This window comes from Acipenser ruthenus, chromosome 12 (genome assembly GCF_902713425.1).
Source record: "Acipenser ruthenus chromosome 12, fAciRut3.2 maternal haplotype, whole genome shotgun sequence".
NCBI classification, from domain to species: Eukaryota; Metazoa; Chordata; class Actinopteri; order Acipenseriformes; family Acipenseridae; genus Acipenser; species Acipenser ruthenus.
Genome location: NC_081200.1, coordinates 27,698,856 through 27,708,701, shown reverse-complemented (window position 1 = coordinate 27,708,701; position 9,846 = coordinate 27,698,856). Strand labels below are relative to the sequence as shown.

The window sequence follows — 9,846 nt, the reverse complement described above, 5'->3', positions numbered from 1 at the left end:
GGGGCCATATGAAGTGATCCGGGCTATAGGAAAGGTGAATTATGAAATTAGACAGCCCGATCGCCGTAATGAACGTGAAATTTATCATATCAATTTATTAAAGCCCTGGCAGGCAAGGGAGGTCTTGTTTATAGCCCCAGGCAACATAGAGGATGATTTAGGCCCCTGTCCAGAGACTCCTAGCACAAAAATCATTCCTATGGGGGAACAATTGGTTCCAGATCAGCAACGGGAGCTGCGTAAGCTTATTGAGGAATTCAGCGATGTTTTTTCTGACTTACCCGGCAGAACTAATTTGGTTGAATATGACATTATCTCTCCACCAGGTGTCATCGTGCGGGAGAGACCTTACCGGATCCCAGAAAGTCGACGAAGTGGCGTTCGCAAAGAGGTATGGGACATGCTCGAGCTTGGGGTGATTGAACCTTCCAGGAGCGAGTGGTGCAGTCCTATTGTCATAATGCCTAAGAAAGACGGCACCAACCGCTTCTGCGTGGATTTCAGGAAGGTAAACACTATTGTCAAGTTCGATGCGTACCCTATGCCTCGGGTCGACGAACTTTTAGACAGACTGGGTAAGGCGAGGTTTATCTCTACTTTGGACCTGACAAAGGGATACTGGCAGATCCCTTTAACCCGCAGTTCTAGAGAAAAAAACGCATTTTCAACACCAGAAGGGCTGTTCCACTTTAAAACCATGCCGTTTGGGCTACATTGTGTGCCCGCTGCCTTTCAGAGACTGATGGACCAGGTTTTAAGCCCACATCATGAATATGCAGCAGTGTATATTGATGATGTGGTCATTTACAGCTCCACCTGGCGAGAGCATTTGGCTAGGATTGCAGGTATCCTTCAGTCTCTAAGGGTAGCCTGGCTGACAGCTAACTTGAGAAAATGTGCGTTTGCCAAGACAGAGACTCAATATTTGGGATTTTTAATGGGGAATGGAAGGGTAAGACATGTAGTCACTAAAATCCAGGCTTTGGTTGATGCAGCGATCCCCAAAACCAAGACTCAGGTTAGGTCACTACTGGGATTAGCCGGTTATTACCGCCGCTTTATCCCCGAGTATGCCACAGTGGTTAACCCTTTAGTTGACCTCACCAAAAAGAGTGCTCCAAATTTAATTAAGTGGTCAGCTGAGTGTCAGGGGGCGTTTGATACTATTAAGCGTAGACTTTGCCAGGCCCCCACTCTCATCACACCTGATTTCACCAAAAGATTTCATCCTCCACACCGACGCCTCTGATGTGGGTTTGGGTGCTGTCTTGTCTCAAAAGGTAGATGGAGTAGAACACCCGATACTGTACATTAGTAAAAAAAATGCTACCTCGGGAACGCAACTACTCCGTAGTCGAAAAGGAGTGTTTGGCCATTAAATGGGCAACTCACTCTTTACGATACTACCTGCTGGGACACTCATTTGATCTTGTCACAGACCACGCCCCACTCAAGTGGTTAAGCACAATGAAGGACAGCAATGCCTGGATAACTCGGTGGTATCTGGCGTTGCAGCCCTTCATGTACCATATGGTACACCGTGCAGGGAAAGACCATCAAAATGCGGATTATTTTTCCCGGGAGGGGGGAGTAATGGGAAAGATAGATTCAGCCGAGTGTTCCTTCGGCTCCACTCTGAGCGGTGGGATATGTGACAGAAATATAATGAGTTCTGGTTGTAAATCTCCCTCCTGACCTGTGAGGGCGCTAAGCAGCGAGGACAGAGTTCTTTTGACGGGCTGGACTGACAGTTCTTTCCCGGGTCGGGGAGTTGGCCAGTCTGGAAGAATGTGAGTTTCTGTTGCAAGAACGTATTGACCCGGAAGGTAAACAATGTAGCTGTCGCTGATTGTAAGGCAGCTGCATTAGTTTACCAAGGGGTCATGCGTGACAGCATAAAAAGGGGACAGAGACTTGTAATCGGAGGCACACGGAACTGGAAGGAATGGGAGAGTTCCCAAAAATAAATAATAAATATTCGTGAGTGTTTTGTTTGTTTGTAGCACTGTTAGTAATTGTCTTTTGTTTGTGAATTCACTAGACGGCTAACACGTATCCGGAGCTGTCGCCTTGGGCCAGCACTACCCGGAACAACAACACCACAGTCACTGTTATTTGTTATCACCCACCTTGAGCACTACTGCACGCACCCGGACTGGTGATTTGTGTTAGTAGTATTGTGGGAGCGGATAACGTGTTATTATTTGTTTGTGTTTACAAATCGTTATTATTTTCCAGGGGTGTATTGCTGGAGGATTATTGTTTGGTCGTCAGACCAGGATTTCTGTTAAATTAAAAAGAACATTTTCCAAACTGGATTACAGTTTTCACATGTGATTGTTTCTGCACTGCATCACCTCTGCATCTGGTCTTAATCAGCAGCCACTTTGCCACAGTCCTATATAGGTTATTCCACACGGATATTTAAGCATATAGATCACATGAGTGGTATTGCAATTAATGAATTCTTTAATCGTGTATATTTGACCTGTATGTGGATGATTAAAATGTTTGGTGTTATATGTATTTCAACAGTGTGTACAATTACCACAACGTTAATTACCATGTAAAGAGTTTGTTAACCAATTTTCATTAGATGCTGGTGTTTTATACATAGACAAAACTACAACACTTCAACACTTCCCAATGTTTCAAAAACATACTTTTCATATCGTTAGAAATATAACTGCATTCAGTGACAAAGGTAAGTCTTTCTTCTGTTAGTTCATTATTGATCTTAATAGTATTTATAAGTTCATTACGTTCTACTTTTTCTGATTTGTTATATGCCGTTTGAATTGTATTTCTTTTATGGCCTCTAGACAGAAAACGACTCTGCATGTCTTTGACTTGAATCTTATAATCTGATGTATTACTACATATTCAAGAATTGAGCAGGCAGATCAGTGGTTAATATGCTGAACTACAATTGGAGACCAAATTGATTGAAGACACAGGTCAAACACCCAATTATATCTCAGACCGGTTGTTCAAGATGTGAATAGGCATTTGGTTTACAGATGAGTTTGCTGTGTTTAAGTGTGTCACACTGGCAAAATCACTGCATTAGGTACTAAGGTCACAGCACCTCCATTAGTTCTTTCCTTTTTCTAAGAAAAGCATGAAAAAAGCATTACTCACCAACCCTGGCAAGAATAACAGGTTTATTTCTGTTGGAATGGTTTTAACCTTTAATTGTTATTAAAAATGATTATATATGCACAGTATTTGTGTTAATATATAAAAAAAGTTATTTCAATTAACTTGGATTAAAAATTGAAAATTAAATATGAGTTTTTACTTTGTTACCCTTCTTCCAGAAGAGTATAACACATGGTAATTGCATAGTGCCATTAAAAGAAACAGCAATAAAATAGCTTTGATGTGAAACATTTTATTTTTAGACAACACTGAGAAATCAATAAGGCATTTTTGATGTGGAACAATTTACCAATGACACATTACTCATCATACTGTACTGGAAAATGTATTACAATCCTTTACAAAGTGATTTTCTTGTAAGGAGGTGAACTTTAAAATCAAATCAAAGCATATTCACTGTTTTTTTTTGTTTGTTTTGTTTTTCCTAGGTTCACAGGTTTGGATTTTAGTGCAATGCTGTTATAATCAAACAACATAGTTCCTGGAAATAATAATAAAGTCTTGACACTTGACCAACCAGCTGCTGTATGATGAAAATGTGTATGTAAGCAAGGGAGAGCAAATTATTTGTTTTTGTTCTTACCTTTCAGTCAATGAAAAGCTGTGTTTAACATGCTATTAAAAGCCCAACATTAGCATTCAAAACACAAAAATCATCCCAAATAAAGTCATTACAATATGAATGGCTACTGCTTAATGGCTCCTTTTTTCTGTATACATGTACAAATGTCTGAGTACAAAATGAGACTGTGATTGGAGCACTCTGAATAGCAGTTCATGAATAAACACTTCCACACAGTGAGATGTGTTTCTGTGTGTGTGCTGATTGAGTCTTCAAAGATTTATTGTCCTTCTAACACTTTCCTTAATCCAGCCTCTAAATTCAGAGTGATAATGTTAACACAAAGAATTTAAAAAACTTCAACGAAGCAACAACATTTAAAGCAATATACAGACAACAGAACAGAACATCATATTTGTAGGATCTATGCAGGTGTTATATGCATAGATCCATTTTCTAATGTTGTAAAGCCTCGAAGACACATTTAATGTTCTGATAAGAGAAATAAAAAGAACCTATAGTCGCACCTTTTGAACAAAGAATGACAAGAACATCTATTTTTTTAGTTCTTGTCTCTCCAACTTTTTTCACAGAATTGTCCTGCCTTTTGTGATAACGAGGTGTGAACTGACAGATTTACTCCCACGCTGTACAGCTCCCGTTCTCCTCAGCTTAGACAGTGCTTGAAGATGACTTTGCTGACAAGGATGGTATCTGACAAAAATACAACTGCAGACACAGCGCCCATACTTGTAATAGATCTCACAACCATCTCCTCTAATACAAAAGAAAAAAAGATTATTTAGGAGCTCTGCATGCAAGCATATAGTGCTAATTTGGATTCTGAAAGGGAAATAATTGCTATCCTTTCATAACAATAAAGCAAGGCAGGCCCCATTAAAAATATTCTGCTAAAAAATATTTAAGCTGTCTGCAGCATTTTTCCTGTCAAGTGGTTCACACAATACACTGTGCATACCATTGAGTGGCTGAGTTGAGATTTGGTGCTTTCTATTCTTGGGTTTTCAGTCCTATACAAAAATAATGTATGCAGTTCAGCAGACTGAAATGTCTCCTGTTCAGCATTGGTTCAGCTGGCCAATTAAAGCACAGCATCTCACTTGTGATTATTTACCCTTCCACAGATGGGAGTTCAACCCTTTCATATGGAATTTGTTACAAATGTAAATCACAAACTCAACCCAATTCATACAGTAATTCAGGAATTATAGTGATTTTGTGTCACCTAATCCTTTGGCCATTTATTAGGTCTGAAAGGGCATTTATTTGTCATTAAGAAAAACCTTGTTCTGCTTTTGCTGGGTTGTAAACTAATCGTTAATGACATACATGTGCACACATCTGACAAATTATGTGTTGTTTTCCTTACAGTTACAGGCCAATTTTCAAAGATTTTGCTGTGCTCCATTTTTTGTACGCTAATATGCTCCTCACCTGCTCCTGTGCAAAATGTGACTATTTCCAAGTGATCTCTGCCTGGTTTTGCTTCGGAGCGCACAATCAAATATTCATGCATTCATTCCTATGATAATGAAAGACACACCCTTTTAAATTCTATCTGCTCTTCTAAACAGGAGCAAACAGCAATATTAATGAAAAGAGGTTGAAAGCAAAACAAATGTACCAGAAAAGAAAAACACTTCAAGTAATTAAAGCCTTTTGAAAATCAAAGTTTGTGGTTTAATTGTTATTTTTAACAACCAGTATGTTAAAGTAACATGTATGGGCCCATATAAGGGATTTAAAGCCCAATGCAGTCTTCATTTTAAAAAGTACCTGTATCAATTAAAAGTGTAAGCTACGTACTGGCTATTGTTTAACCTCCTCGGTCCTGAGACCAGGTTTGTAAGAAAAAAACGAAAGTGTATGAAATATGTTATTTGCCTTACATGAATGAGACCATGAAAACACACAAAATATGAGACCAATGTTTGGGACCACGAAATATTGAATGTTCAGTATTCTGAACGTCTGCACTTGAGGGCTCTCGCTGATGGTAGTACGGGCAATTTGAAATGAAAAAATGTTTGGTATACCGAACAAAAGGACAGAATAATTACCATTATTCAATAATTTAGTTATTTTCTTTGCAAATGTCATATGAAATATTTTGAGTGGTTTCCGTGTTTTACAAGAGATCCCAGCTCCCCCCTAACATCCTGGAGTAGCTTATTTTCGAAATGGTGAAATTAAATTAATGCATTTAAAAAGTGCAGTTTGTGGTTTATCAATTGAATAGAAAGCCATTGTGGACAGTCCAGACAGATTTAAATTGATAATCCTGTTTTATACCTCATTTTACACCACTATAAAGTAGGTGTAAAATAGTGGAGCTAAATTGACTCTATTGAATTTCTTTTCAGATTGAAAATTGGACTTCTTCAACAGGTGCATTGAGATAATCAGTGGAGCAAGTGATTGCGCCAAATTAAAAAAGGCTTTTGAAAATAGTATTTTGGAGCAAAGCTATGAAAAGTAGAGCAGTACAAAATTAGCTCACAAGCAAAAAAAAAAAAAAGCATTAAAACGGCCTGTTAATGTGTTTAATTTGATTTTCTGCTTGTGTCTATTTACATCTTGGTGGACTGAAACTGCACCAAGCAAAGAATACGACCTGTGTTACATCAGATTGTTGTTTATGCCTTATTAAATGACATTGCTAGTTCAATGTACATTTACTCTGCAATCATAGATAACCCAAGTGGCATTACGTGAAGCTCTAAACTCTTTTGTTCACACTTTTTTAATATACATTATTTCCTACCCAATCACTTAACTACTGAATTGTGACACAGGGCTGCCCAATACTTTTTGTTGGAGGGTAGTGTATATCTAATGAGGTTCAGTTGCCTTCAAGATGATTTGTATACGAGCAATGTCTTTGCTATTGAATACATTTATGGGTTTCTTAAGGCTTGTAATTCTACCCTTTTAAATCTTCATGAACAAATAAAGAAAGTACAGTATGGAACTGAATTACCAGCACAGTATATTCAACGTCTTTAAACAACCTTTATTGATTTTAAGTTACCTGTTTAATAGGCTAATAATGTTGCAGAAACCTCAGCATTGTTAACATTTTTTTTCAGTGTAATACTTGAGACCTTTATTTCTGAAATTGTGAGGGAGTTATGCAAATGACGATAACATTGAGCAGTGCTAATTAGACTATTATGCAAGTGCAATTTATGAGTGTCAGAACAAGATGTGGTAATTTGAATATAAAATGGTTATTTTTCTAATTAGCAGGTACACAAATGAACCCTTTAATTGCATTCTTAAAAAATGCTGAGTCTGTGAAAAGATATATCATCATCAGAATGTTAGTTAAACCTGATCGATGATTATCTATTCACTGTTCAGTCTATTTACATCCCAGACAACAGAGGTCATTTTCTGTGCTTTTTTTCTTTTTTAATAAATATTGTGCTTATGAAAGGTGGGGGACTATGGCACTGGCTATGGTCATGCACTGCGAACCTGTTGTGGACTTTTAATAAAAGGCACAAGAGTAATTAGATTGCTCTGCAACCAGCCTTTCTAAAAAAATGGTTAACAAACAATTTTTATCAACAGTATACTCAAATTTGTGGTATTTAACTGAATCTAACTATCTAAGCATTGTTTTCCCCTTGTCAATGAATGAACTGTATTTTTGTTATTTATTAAATATTCCACATTTTTTAAAGCTGATTCATGATGTTTAACAAAACGTTACTGTCTAATAAGTATTGGAGTCTTTTCAGTTGCTTGTCCAACACTTCTGCTAAGTGTTGTCATGTGAGCATGTTCCTTGACATGAATGTGCCTCCTATGGAATATTGATTATTCTGGTGCTTTACCAGTGAAAAATCGTTTCTTAAGAAGAACATTTAGAATAAAGATCTTTAAATATACAAATTCTAATAAAAATTGTAATTTTTTACTCCACCAGTGTATCTATTAAAATATATATTACTCTTTCCCCTAAGCGTTTTATTGTATTCTTTGTTTCTTTACTACAAGTAGTTGATAAGGGTAATCCTACCCTTGCCATTAATGTTAAATCCAAATCAAGTCACTGTATCTTGAGCAGCAGTGTGGAGCAGCTCCTCTAGGATACATAAAATACCTATAGGACATGTTGACCTTCAACAGAAACAATCTTACAATGAACATGCCTTGCAGAAACATTCTACAAAGGCATTGTTTAAAGTGATATTTCAATATCATAAAGGATGCTAGAATCATTCATAATGCATTTTGTGAAACAAAATACCATACCAAGCTTTATTTTTTTTAATATTTCCTGCCTCAACCCAAGCTTCTCATTTGTATTGATACACATTCTATTGGTATATATCAAATTGCTAACATGCTTCCATAATAATTTAAGATAGCGTAACGTTGATACTAATTTGGGGGAAACAATAGGTAAATAAATCATTTTGCACCCTAGTTATCTTTTTTATTGTTTACCTTCAGTCATGAAAAAGCAACTGCTTTTGTATCATTTTCTATAAAATAAACTTTATTCTTAACCTTGGTTGGCACCCCAAAAAACCTTACAGTTTGGAGACACTGCAACTTCAAAATGTCCATCAATCAACTAAGCGGAAACCTGTTGGTATAAAAGACTGGCAGACAGACATACTCAGCAGGAGAGAGAATGCAGAGTGGAGGGTATTTGTTAAAATCTCCGTAGTGTACAAACTACTTTTGGATTTCTTCTCAGCTTCATTGAATTTGCTTTAAATGCACTTTAGCACGCAGATACCCATGACTGACTCGCTTTGTTAAGCATGTATCACTGTTGAATAATTGTTAAATCAGGAACTACACCAATCCCTTTGGCTTTTCTTAAAATCATATTGAGACTATAGATCTACACCAGAAGCCCTGTTGCTGTAAATAATGTGTGTGTGGGGGAATGTAAGGTTGGCAGGTAAGTGGTTAAATCTGTCCCTGCTAGCAATCACAGGTGTGGCCATTCCCCAGTTGGTTGTGCTGTGAGTTTTGTATTGTTTTGTAATAGGGCTGCAACAAAAGGTGACCTTCAATGGTTCGGAACACATTACCGAAGAAGGTTTGAACCTTCGATGGTATTATTTTGTATTATTTACTGGTGATGTCATCAGTTTATATTTGATTGAAAATCCTATTATTTTACAGGTAAGCCATATAAATGGAATAAAACATCCACGTGTAGTTTAAAAATATGTTATATAGAACAGTAATCATGTTTTTATAATTTAAATAAAAATACACGTTGTTTATTTACATGTAATTGATGCTGCTTGTGAGTAAGCCTGCATTGCAGCAACATTTACTGCAGCAGACTTAGGCAAAATAAACTTAATTTAACAGTCACCGTTCCAAGCAGGTTATCAGTCTCAATCACATTGTACTACTTGGGGGCTGCTGCATAGCGTTCGGGATTTCTGTAGCAGGAAGTTAAAGAACAGACGGGTGATTACACAGGACTGAGAAAGCCGGACAGCCTACCTGTGAGGAGAGAGGCGGAGAGACAGACAGGGTGTCATGGCTAACGATCGTCTGCGCTCGCTGGAGGAGGTGGAGAAGGAGATTGGAGTGCTGCTGCAGTGTGCGGGGAATATCATCCTGAGCTCTCAAAGGAGAAGCACAATGCCTCCCTGCTGGACAGACAGCTGAGCCAATTCACTGGCTGTGTGAGCCGAGTGGAGAGCTAGCTGTCAGGGCAGATCCGCTACCTGATTCAGGTGGCGACAGGGCAGCCCCACGAAGGCTCCACATACTCGGCTCGCAAGGACTGTCAGATGGCTCTGAACCGGGTGGAGTATGCCAGACTCAAACTGGGAGAACTGGGACAGACCTGTGAGTGGCTACTGGACCTGCAGACCTAGTGACCCCCCCCCCCCCCCCCCACCCCACTTACACACACACACACACACACACACGCACACACACTCCCCCCTCATGCACACACACACAGGGGCGAGTGTGAGTTTCTAACCCTGCTCAAACTCCTGGCTCCTACCTGGTTATTTCACTAATAAATCCTAATTCTGGTCCATGTGGTTGAATAAGGAGACAACAGGACTTTTTTTTTCTTTTTTTTAAATCATTCAAGGAAGTTATTT

The 9,846-nt window shown here is 38.3% G+C and overlaps 1 pseudogene; it reads left to right on the top strand.

Annotated features, from left to right (window-relative positions):
- Window positions 1–9,179: 9,179 nt before the first annotated feature.
- LOC117416660 (mediator of RNA polymerase II transcription subunit 11-like) lies at window positions 9,180–9,609 on the top strand (annotated as a pseudogene).
- The last annotated feature ends 237 nt before the right edge of the window (window positions 9,610–9,846 follow it).